We start from the raw sequence: 9,881 nt of genomic DNA, 5'->3' as shown, positions 1-9,881 counted from the left end.
ATAGCTTCGTCGTATGGCAGATCTATCTTCACCTGTTTAAGGACCCTCCAACCAATTTTCCACACCGGTTGCACCACTTTGCATTCCCACCAACAATGCATGAGAGTTCCTTTTTCTCCGCAACCACGCCAGCATTTATCTTTCGGTGTCTTTTGGATTTTGGCCATCCTAACTGGGGTGAGATGGTATCTCAGTGTGGTTTTGATTTGCATTTCCCGGATGCTGAGTGTCTGGTGACATTTTTAAATTTCAAGGATAAGGAAAAAATTCTGTAAGTATCCAGACAGAGAAAGCAAGTTACCTATAAAGGGGCAAAAGTCAGGCTGACCTCAGATTTTTCTCTTGCAACTCTAAATGCTAGAAGATGGAACAATATCTGCAGAGTTTTAAAGGAAAATAATTTTGAGCCAAGAATTATATACTCTGCCAAGTTATCATTTCTGTGTAAGGGCAATTGGAAGACATTCTCAAATATGCAGAGGTTAAGAAAGTATGTTAACCAAGAACCTTCCCTGAAAAGTTTGCTGAATGATTTATTGCAGTGAACAGAGAACATATACTAAAGTAACTCAAGAGTAGGGAGACAATTGTATGAAAGAATTAATGTTGTTTTTCAGTTAGCCTGGAATTGCAAACTTGCCATGACATACATACTATCCAGATCCTGGGAAACCAAAGACATCACAAAAGCTATGCTGATTCCACCCTGAAGCTCTTCAAAATCCAGCAGGACTCTAAGATAACATCAAGGATGGGAAGAGAAACCAGATAGAGCTTTGGCTAGACCTTGCATCTGGCTCCTTCCTGGGGGCCCTGACAGCTCATGTCCCCCTCCTTCCTGCTTTTCACTTACCACATTTCATTCCCTCAATCCCCTCTTTAAAAACCCCTCAGTGAATCTGAGTCTTTGAGACAGCTTTATCTCGGCCATTCTCCTTCTGGTGTACTGGAGAGATGGGTTAGCCTAACATCTCTTTTCAGGTCACTGGTCTTCCTGAGTAAAAGCTGACTTCCTATTCGACCAGCAATTTGACTTTTGGGTCTTTTGTTTTTCATTTGAGGTGGCAACTGGACTTGGGTTCAGTAGCACATTTTGTCAAGCCTAAGCCAAGAGCCGAATGCCCTGGGGTAACAGATTTTGGCAAGTTAAGCCAAACCAGGGTTTTTGTATGGGGCAGGCAGCCAGACTTGGGTTTGGTAACAATATAAGTAAATTTGATATTGAGATAAGTGCTACAGACAAAAATAAAACATATACATTCTAATATTTTGGATTGGAGAGAAAGGGGTAAAAAAACCAAGATTATACAGCAAAAGAAAAACAGCAAGGAAACATTACAATTAGCATAAAATAAATTGACAGAGGTACAGATGAACTATCATACTCATAAACTTGTTAAATATTCTTACTACAAAGATTCAAATTGGGTCAAAAATCAGTCTCTACCCTGTAATACATTTGTATAAAACAAGGTACAAAAGGGCTTAAAGATACTAGTGTATTTTAAAAACTTCATGGAAAAATAGAACTGAAAGATAATATAAATCTAATAGAAACTATAAGTCATAGAAATAAAGAGCAACATCTTTATTAGACAGAATCCAAGCACATAACAAGATATTTTATATTTACAAAACATGCAATGACAGTATGTAACATTTACGAGATAACATGGCATTCATATGTAAAATAAATGTTTTACATCTTGATGTGGGTGGTAGTTTTATTGATGTTAAAGCAATATACACATATTCTGAAAACATTGTACATTTAAAATTAGTATATTTTGAACAACTACCATCACTCGTCTGCAGAGTGTCAGCAGGGAATCCATTTATTAGCACTAGATAACCTCAGGCAAACTCCTTAATCCTCTCAGCCTCATTCTCCTCTTTTACTTAAAAAAAAAAAAAAAAGGGAGGGGGTAAAATTAGTACTATCTCATGGTGGCAGCATTTTGTTATGATTAAATGAAATTTTATAAAAACCTTTAAGGAGGCCTGAGATCTGTGCTGGAACAGGCAGGAACTGTGTGTTATGGGATCCCAGTCCCTGATGCCCAGAGAGCCCTGAGAGCCACCAGAACCACACGCCTTGAGTCAGCCATGCCAGAACAAGCAGGTGCCTCAGGACCCCCAGCCCATGCTAGTTCCCACTGCCCAGAATTGGCAGTCCCTTCAAGATCCAGGCCAGACATCAGGGTGGAACTAGTGGGCCATGATACCACCTGCCACAATGACTAAACACTAAAGGAAAGATACCAGAAATATGAAAAATCAAGAAAGTATATCACCACCAATGGAAAATAATAACTCTCAAGCTCCAGATCCTATAGAACAGGAAGTCCTTGAAATGACTGACAAGGAATTTAGAGCAACAATTCTAAGGAAATTAAACAAGATATAAGAAAAATCAGTTAGGCAACACAATGAAATGAGAAAAAATATACAGGATCTGAAAGAAGAAATGTACAAAGAAATCAATACCCTGAAAAAGAAAGTAGCAGATCTTGTGGAGCTGAAGGATTCATTCAACAAAATAAAAAACACAGCAGAGAGTCTAACCAGCAGGCTAGAATAAGCAGAAGAGAGAATTTCTGACCTTGAAGACAGGTTGTTTGAATCAACACAGGCAGACCAGAAAAAAGAAAAAAGAATTTAAAAAATTGAAGAAAATCTAAGAGAGATAACAGACAACCTTAAGCACTCAAATATCAGAATCATGGGTAATCCAGAAGGGGAGGGAAAAAGGAAATGGCATTGAAAACATATTCAATGAAATAATAGCAGAAAACTTCCCAGGTGTAGGGAAAGTCACAGATCTTCAGATTCAGAAGGCCCAATGATCCCCAAACATATTCAACCCAAAAAGGCCTTCTCCAAGACATGTTATAGTCAAACTGGCAAAACTCAGAGAGAATCTTAAAAGCCACAAGAGAGAAGTGGCAAGTCACTCATAAGGGAGCCTCAATCAGACTAACATTAGACTTTTCATCAGAAACCTTAAAAGCCAGAAAAGAATGAGATGATATACTCAAAATGCTAAAGGACAAAAATTGCCAGTCAAGAATACTTTACCCAGCAAGGCTATCCTTCCAAAATGAAGGACAAATAGTATATTTCTCAGACAGACAAAAACTGTGGGAGTCACTACCACACAACCAGCCTTACAAGAAATTCTCAAGGAAGTACTGGGTTTGATACCTGAAAAACAACCACCACTGCCATGAATACTCAAGAAAGAACAAAACCTACCAGTAGAACAAAAATGCTAAAAATAAAGAAAAAATATAGTTTATCTACAGGAAACCAACAAATACAGAAGGCAAACAGTAAATCAGAAAGAAAGGAACAAAGATACTTAAGACATCTAAACAAAAATCAGTAAAATGCTAGGAATAAATCAACACCTTTCAATAATAACTCTAAATGTGAAGGGATTAAATTCCCCACTCAAAAGACACAGACTGACTGATTGGATTAAAAAGATGGACCCAACAATATGCTGCCTTCAAGAGACTCACCTCACCTGTAAAGACACACATAGACTAAGAGTAAAAGGATTAGAAAAAGATATACCATGTAAATAGAAATGAAAAACAAGCTGGAGAAGCTATTCCTATATCAGATAAAATAGACTTTAAACCAAAAACCATAAAAAGAGGTAAAGAAGGCCACTATGTAATGATAAGAATATCTATTCATCAAGAAGGCATAACAATCATAAATATATACACACTCAATGTTGGAGCAGCCAGATTTATAAAGCAAACAATATTAGATCTAAAGAATGAGATAGACAGTAGCACCATAATAACAGGAGATCTGAACACCCCACTCTCAACACTGGACAGATCATCTAGGCAAAAAATTAATAGAGAAACACAAGATCTAAACAACACTTTAGACCAATTGAACTTGGCAGATATCTACAGAACATTCCATCCAACAACCTCAGAATATTCATTCTTCTCATCAGCACATGGAACATTCTCCAGGATCGACCACATATTAGGTCACAAAGCAAGTCTCAACTAATTCAAAAAAACTGGAATTCTCCCATATATTTTTTCTGATCACAGTGGATTAAAATTAGAAATCAATAACAAACAAAACTCTGGAAACTGTAAAAACACATGGAAATTAAACAACATTCTACTTAATGACATATCAGTCCAAGAAGAAATTAAACAGGAAATCAAAAAATTTCTTGAAACTAATGAAAATAATGACACATCATTCCAAAACCTGTAGGATACTGCAAAAGCAGTACTAAGGGGGAAATTTATCGCATTAAATGCTTACTTCAGAAGAATGGAAAGATGGCAACTAAGCAACCTAACACTTCACCTTAAAGATCTAGAAAAACAAGAACAATCCAAACTTAAAGTTAGTAGATGGAAAGAAATAATTAAGATCAGAGCAGAACTAAATGAAATAGAAACCTCCAAAATGATACAAAAGATCGATGAAACAATAAGTTGGTTTTTCGAAAAGATAAATAAAATTGACAAACCTTTAGCAAGGCTAACTAAGAAAAGAAGAAAGAAGAGCCAAATAACAAAAATTAGAAATGAAAAAGGTGATATTACAACTGATACCTCAGAAATGCAAGTAGTCTTATTAGAGACTACTATAAACAACTATATGCCAACAAATTTGAAAATCTGGAGGACATGGATAAATTTCTGGATACATGCAAACTACCAAAACTGAGGCAAGAAGACATAGAAAATCTGAAAAGACCAATAACAATGAAAGAGATTGAGGCTGTTATCAGAAGGCTCCCAACAAAGAGAAGCCCTGGGCCAGACAGGTTCACTGCAGAGTTCTACGAAACTTTCAAAGAGGAACTGATACCAATTCTGTACAAACCATTCCAAAAGACTGAAACAGAGGCCATTCTCCCAAACCCATTCTATGAGGCAAACATCACCCTGGTACCAAAACCAGACAAAGATACATCAAAAAATAGAAAACTACAGGACAATGTCCTTGATGAATACAGATGCAAAAATCCTCAATAAAATACTAGCTAACAGAATACAGCAACACATACACAGAATTATGCACCATGATCAAGTGGGATACATCCCAGGGATGCAAGGTTGGTTCAACATACATAAATCAATAAATGTGATACACCACATCAATAGAAGCAATGACAAAAACCATATGATCATCTCTATAGATGCTGAAAAAGCATTTGGCAAAATTCAATATTTGTTCATGATAAAGACTCTCTACACGTTAGGTATAGATGGAAAGTACCTCAACACAATTAAAGCCATATATGAGAAGCCCACTGCCAATATCATCCTGAATGGGATTAAGAACAGGAACTAGCTGACTCTCACCAGTCCTATTCAACATAGTACTAGCCAGAGCAATTGAAGAACAGACGGAAATAAAGGGCATTCATATTGGAAAGGATGAAGTCAAACTGTCCCTGTTTGCAGATGGTATGATCCTGTATATTGAACAGCCTAAAGTCTCTACAAAAAACCTCTTAGAGTCGATAAATGATTTCAGCAAAGTTGCTGGATACAAAATCAACACACAAAAATCAGTTGCATTTCTATGCTCCAACAGTGAACATGCAGAAAAAGAAATCATGAAAGCTAGCCTGTTTATAATAGCCACCCAAAACAAAACAAAACAAAACAAAAACCCAAAAAACAAAAACCAAAAATACCTTAGGAATAAAGTTAACCAAGGATATGAAAAATCTCTATGAAGAGAACTACAAACCACTGTTGAGAGAAATTAAAGAGGACATAAGAAGATAGAAAGATATCACATGCTCCTGGATTGGAAGAATTACCATTGTGAAAATGTCCATACTACCCAAAGTGACCTACAGATTCAATGCAATTCCCATTCAAAATTTCAATGACATTTTTCTCAGAAATGGAAAAAACTATCCAGACATTTATATGGAATAAGAAAAGACCATGCATAGCCAAAGCAATCATGAGCAAAAAATAAAGCTGGAGGCATAACACTACCTGACTTTAAATTATATTACAAAGCTATAATAATCAAAACAGCATGGTAGTGGCATAAAAACAGACACAAGGATCAATGGAATAGAATAGAGAACCCAGACATCAACCCACACACCTACAGCCATCTGATCTTTGACAAAGGAACCAAGTCTACATACTGGGGAAGAGACTGCCTCTTCAGCAAATGGTGCTGGGAAAAACTGGATATTCATATGTAGGAGAATGAAACTAGACCTATACCTCTCACCATATACCAAAATGAACTCAAAATGGATTAAAGAATTAAATATACATCCTGAAATAATAAAACTCCTTAAAAAAAACCTAGGGCAAACACTCCAGGAAGTAGGAGTGGGTACAGACTTCATGAATATGACCCCAAAAGCACAGGCAATAAAAGGAATAATAAACAAATGGGATTACATCAAACTAAAAAGTTTCTGCATAGCAAAAGAAACAGTCAACAGAATGAAAAGACAACTAACAGTGGGAGAAAATATTGCAAAATACACATCTGACAAAGGATTAATATCCAGAATATACAAGGAACTCAAACAAGTTTACAGCAAAAAACAAATAACCCAATTAAAAAATGGGCAAAGGAGCTAAGTAGGCATTTCTCAAAGGAAAATATATGAATGGCCAACAGACACATGAAAAAATGCTCAACATCACTCAGCATTCGGGAAATGCAATTCAAGACCACTTTGAGATACCATTGCACTCCAGTTAGGATGGCTAATACCCAAAATACTGAGAATGATTAGTGCTGGAGATGTTGTGGAGAAAAAGGAACTCTCATACACTGTTGGTGGGACTGCAAAATGGTGCAGCCTTTGGAAAATGGTTTGGATGTTCCTCAAACAATTACAGATAGATCTACCATATGACCCAGCTATTCCACTGCTGGGAATATACCCAGAGGAATGGAAATCATCATGCCGAAGGGACACCTGTACTCCTATGTTTACTGCAGCACTATCTACAATAGCCCAGAGTTGGAGCCAGCCCAAATGTCCATTATCAGATGAGTTGATAAGGAAACTGCCATATATCTACAAAATGGAATTCTACTCTGCTATAAAAAATAATGAAACACTACCATTCACAACAACTCCAGGGATGGACTTAGAGAAAATTGTATTAAGTGAAACAAGTCAGGCACAGAAAGAGAAATACCACATGTTCTCACTTATTTTGGGGAGCTAAAAATAAATATATAAACAAACAAATAAAGCAGGGGGAGAAGACACAACAATCACAATTCCTTGAACTTGTTAAGAGAAGTGAACAGATATGATGTAGTGGGGGGGAGGGGAAAGGGGGAGAGGGGAAGAGGAATGGGTAAAGGGTCATGAAAATCAACTACAATATATATTGAGAAGTTAAATTAAAAAAAATGATGTATTTTATGTACTTAAAATTCATTAAATCCTTTAATACAAGAGAATATATATGGAAAAATAAAAAAGAATGTGATGTGAATGCTATTCATTGAGTATATAGTAACCCCAAGTGTACTTGGATAAAATCTACTTTTACTTGGTCACCACTAACCTTCACATTTAACATATACATAATCTTGAAATATCCATGGCACAGAGTGTGATAAGAATGCAACTTCTTACGTGTGCTGTGCCTTAAATCATACATGGGATAATTGTACTTTCATTGGCTATTACCTCCACATTGATAATATGACAAATCCATAAGGTTACATGGAATAATCTAGAATGTTAATTGTACCCCTTCATTTGTACAGTGTACCCAAACATGAAATAATTTGACTTTCGTGTGGCCATCATTTAATTCTACATTGAGCATAAGCATCCGTAAAGATCCATGGTGTAGATTATAATATGACAGGCACCCCTTGAGTTGTGCAGTATACTCACTTGTGTATGAAATAATTCTACTTTTATGTGAGCTTCACTTACCTATACATTTAGCTAATGGAAAGTCCAGAAAGTTTTCTATGAAACAACTAGGATGTGAGGGGCACTCTTTCAGCTGTCCAGTGCATCCAAATTTACATGAGAAAAACCTTCTTTCATGTGGCAATGACTTACCTCCAAAATGAGCATGTGGGTCCTACCACCTTAGGCCCTGAGTGGAAGCAGCCTGAGGCCTGCGCCAGACGCAGCTGCCCCAGAATCATCGTGCACACGCACAAGTGCACAGGAGTTTGGAGGGAAGAACTACGATGCCTCCATGTCCCACGTGGACAAATTTGTCAAGTAAGTCTTGGGGAGGCCGGTGCCAGATGCTCTTCTGCTTCTTGCAGGGTGGGGGTGCTGGCGAGGGTCTTCTGATGATAGTGTGGTCCCCAACTTCACCATTTGGGACTCACCTGTGGGTCACCTTGAATGAGTCAGTTTTCAGCCTCTGGGCAGCGACAACTGCAGAGCGACAGCCGCTGCCTGCAGAAGTGGCACACATCTGCACTCTCAAGCTGGGGACCAGGCAGAGAGGTCCCTGTTAGTGTGTGCCTGAGGCCCCACATAGCGTGGTCTGATGTTGGCTGGCCTGCTGTGGTGGACAGTGGAAAAGTGGTGTCCGTGCAGCAGCTGGCAGTGTCTGTTGCAGTGGAAGGTGACATCTCCATCATTTAGGAGAGAAGAGCCACACGTGCAGTTGCATCTGCCACGTGCATGCCCTATGGCTCCTTAGGGCTCCAAGAAGTCCGGGTTGTCTGGTAAATAGAGGCCATGGTGCCTGCACACAGCGAGGAGCGGGTTCTCAGTTCTCGTCCTCCTGGTTCACGAGTGGGGATCCTGTCCTGCTGGGGGCGGCAGCTGCCGAGGTGTCCCTCTTCCTCCTGCTTTGCCTTTGCAGGGGCCTGGAAGCCCTGTCTGTGCTCAGGCACTGTTTCCCACTATTCTGCCTCCTGTGAGTCTTACTTCTAGCAGCTTTCTGCTCATAACCAAACTCACTCACCAGAATTTGGTGAGGAAGAGCAAGCACATTTCTGCAAGGGGCGCACAAAATACTAACTGTAGTTTTCAGCAGCAAAATGGACTGAGATTCTGGAAGGCTGAAGAAACTGCATGGGGATTGCTGGGGGTCTTGTTTGCTGTCCCTGGGGCACGGCTTTGAAGGAAAGCACTTATAAGGTCATAGCTTTGACCATTTCTCATTTCCCAGAAATGCTTGAGAAGACACGTTGATGCTGATGTGCTTGGAGCTGCCCCCGACTGGCCAACTCCTCTGGAGGGCACAGACCAAGGTGGGCATGGTTCCCTGCCATGCACTGGGGCACTGTCTCTGGCATCTGCCTAGCCCTGTGGCTGCTGCCTGTCTCCTGTCCCTTAGCTCCAGTCTGCAGCTGGCAAGGCCCTGGTACCCAGCCCCTTCTGTTGCTGACGAAATAAGATCCGTGAAGCTCATTGTGTCTGCAGAGGGCACTGGGACCAACCTCATCATACCTGGGAGTTTCTCCCAAAACAGTGCAGGATGATAGAACGACATAAAATACTCATGCAAAGGACTGGTAGGTGATACTTCTCGAGGATGGCCGTCCCTGCCCTCTCAGCCCTGCCCGCCTGCGAAAGCCATGTTCAGCCAGGCAGTTCTCCAGGTTTTGGGCAGGCAGCCTCCCTGACAGTGGGGTCTGCAGTGGGGCTGGAGCTGAGAGGTGGTCTCAACCTCCCTGCCAAACCTGCTTTCCTCTTGTCAGTGACTCCAGCTACAGGTTTTCAGATTCTCAGGTTCTACAGGTGTCTCTGGAGACACCACCCAGGTTGTGGGGTCTCCTGGTGCAGCAGCCAGGGGAAGCTCTTGGCCCCACAGAGGCGTTTGGTTCCCTATGGATTTCTCTCCTGCCTAGACTGACACTCCTCCAATCCCTCCCTGCAGCCTCTTTCTGAGAGCTGG

The sequence above is a fragment of the Galeopterus variegatus genome, unplaced genomic scaffold (genome assembly GCF_000696425.1).
Source record: "Galeopterus variegatus unplaced genomic scaffold, G_variegatus-3.0.2 Scaffold809, whole genome shotgun sequence".
Classification (NCBI taxonomy): domain Eukaryota; kingdom Metazoa; phylum Chordata; class Mammalia; order Dermoptera; family Cynocephalidae; genus Galeopterus; species Galeopterus variegatus.
Note: the sequence above shows the minus strand (reverse complement) of the source record.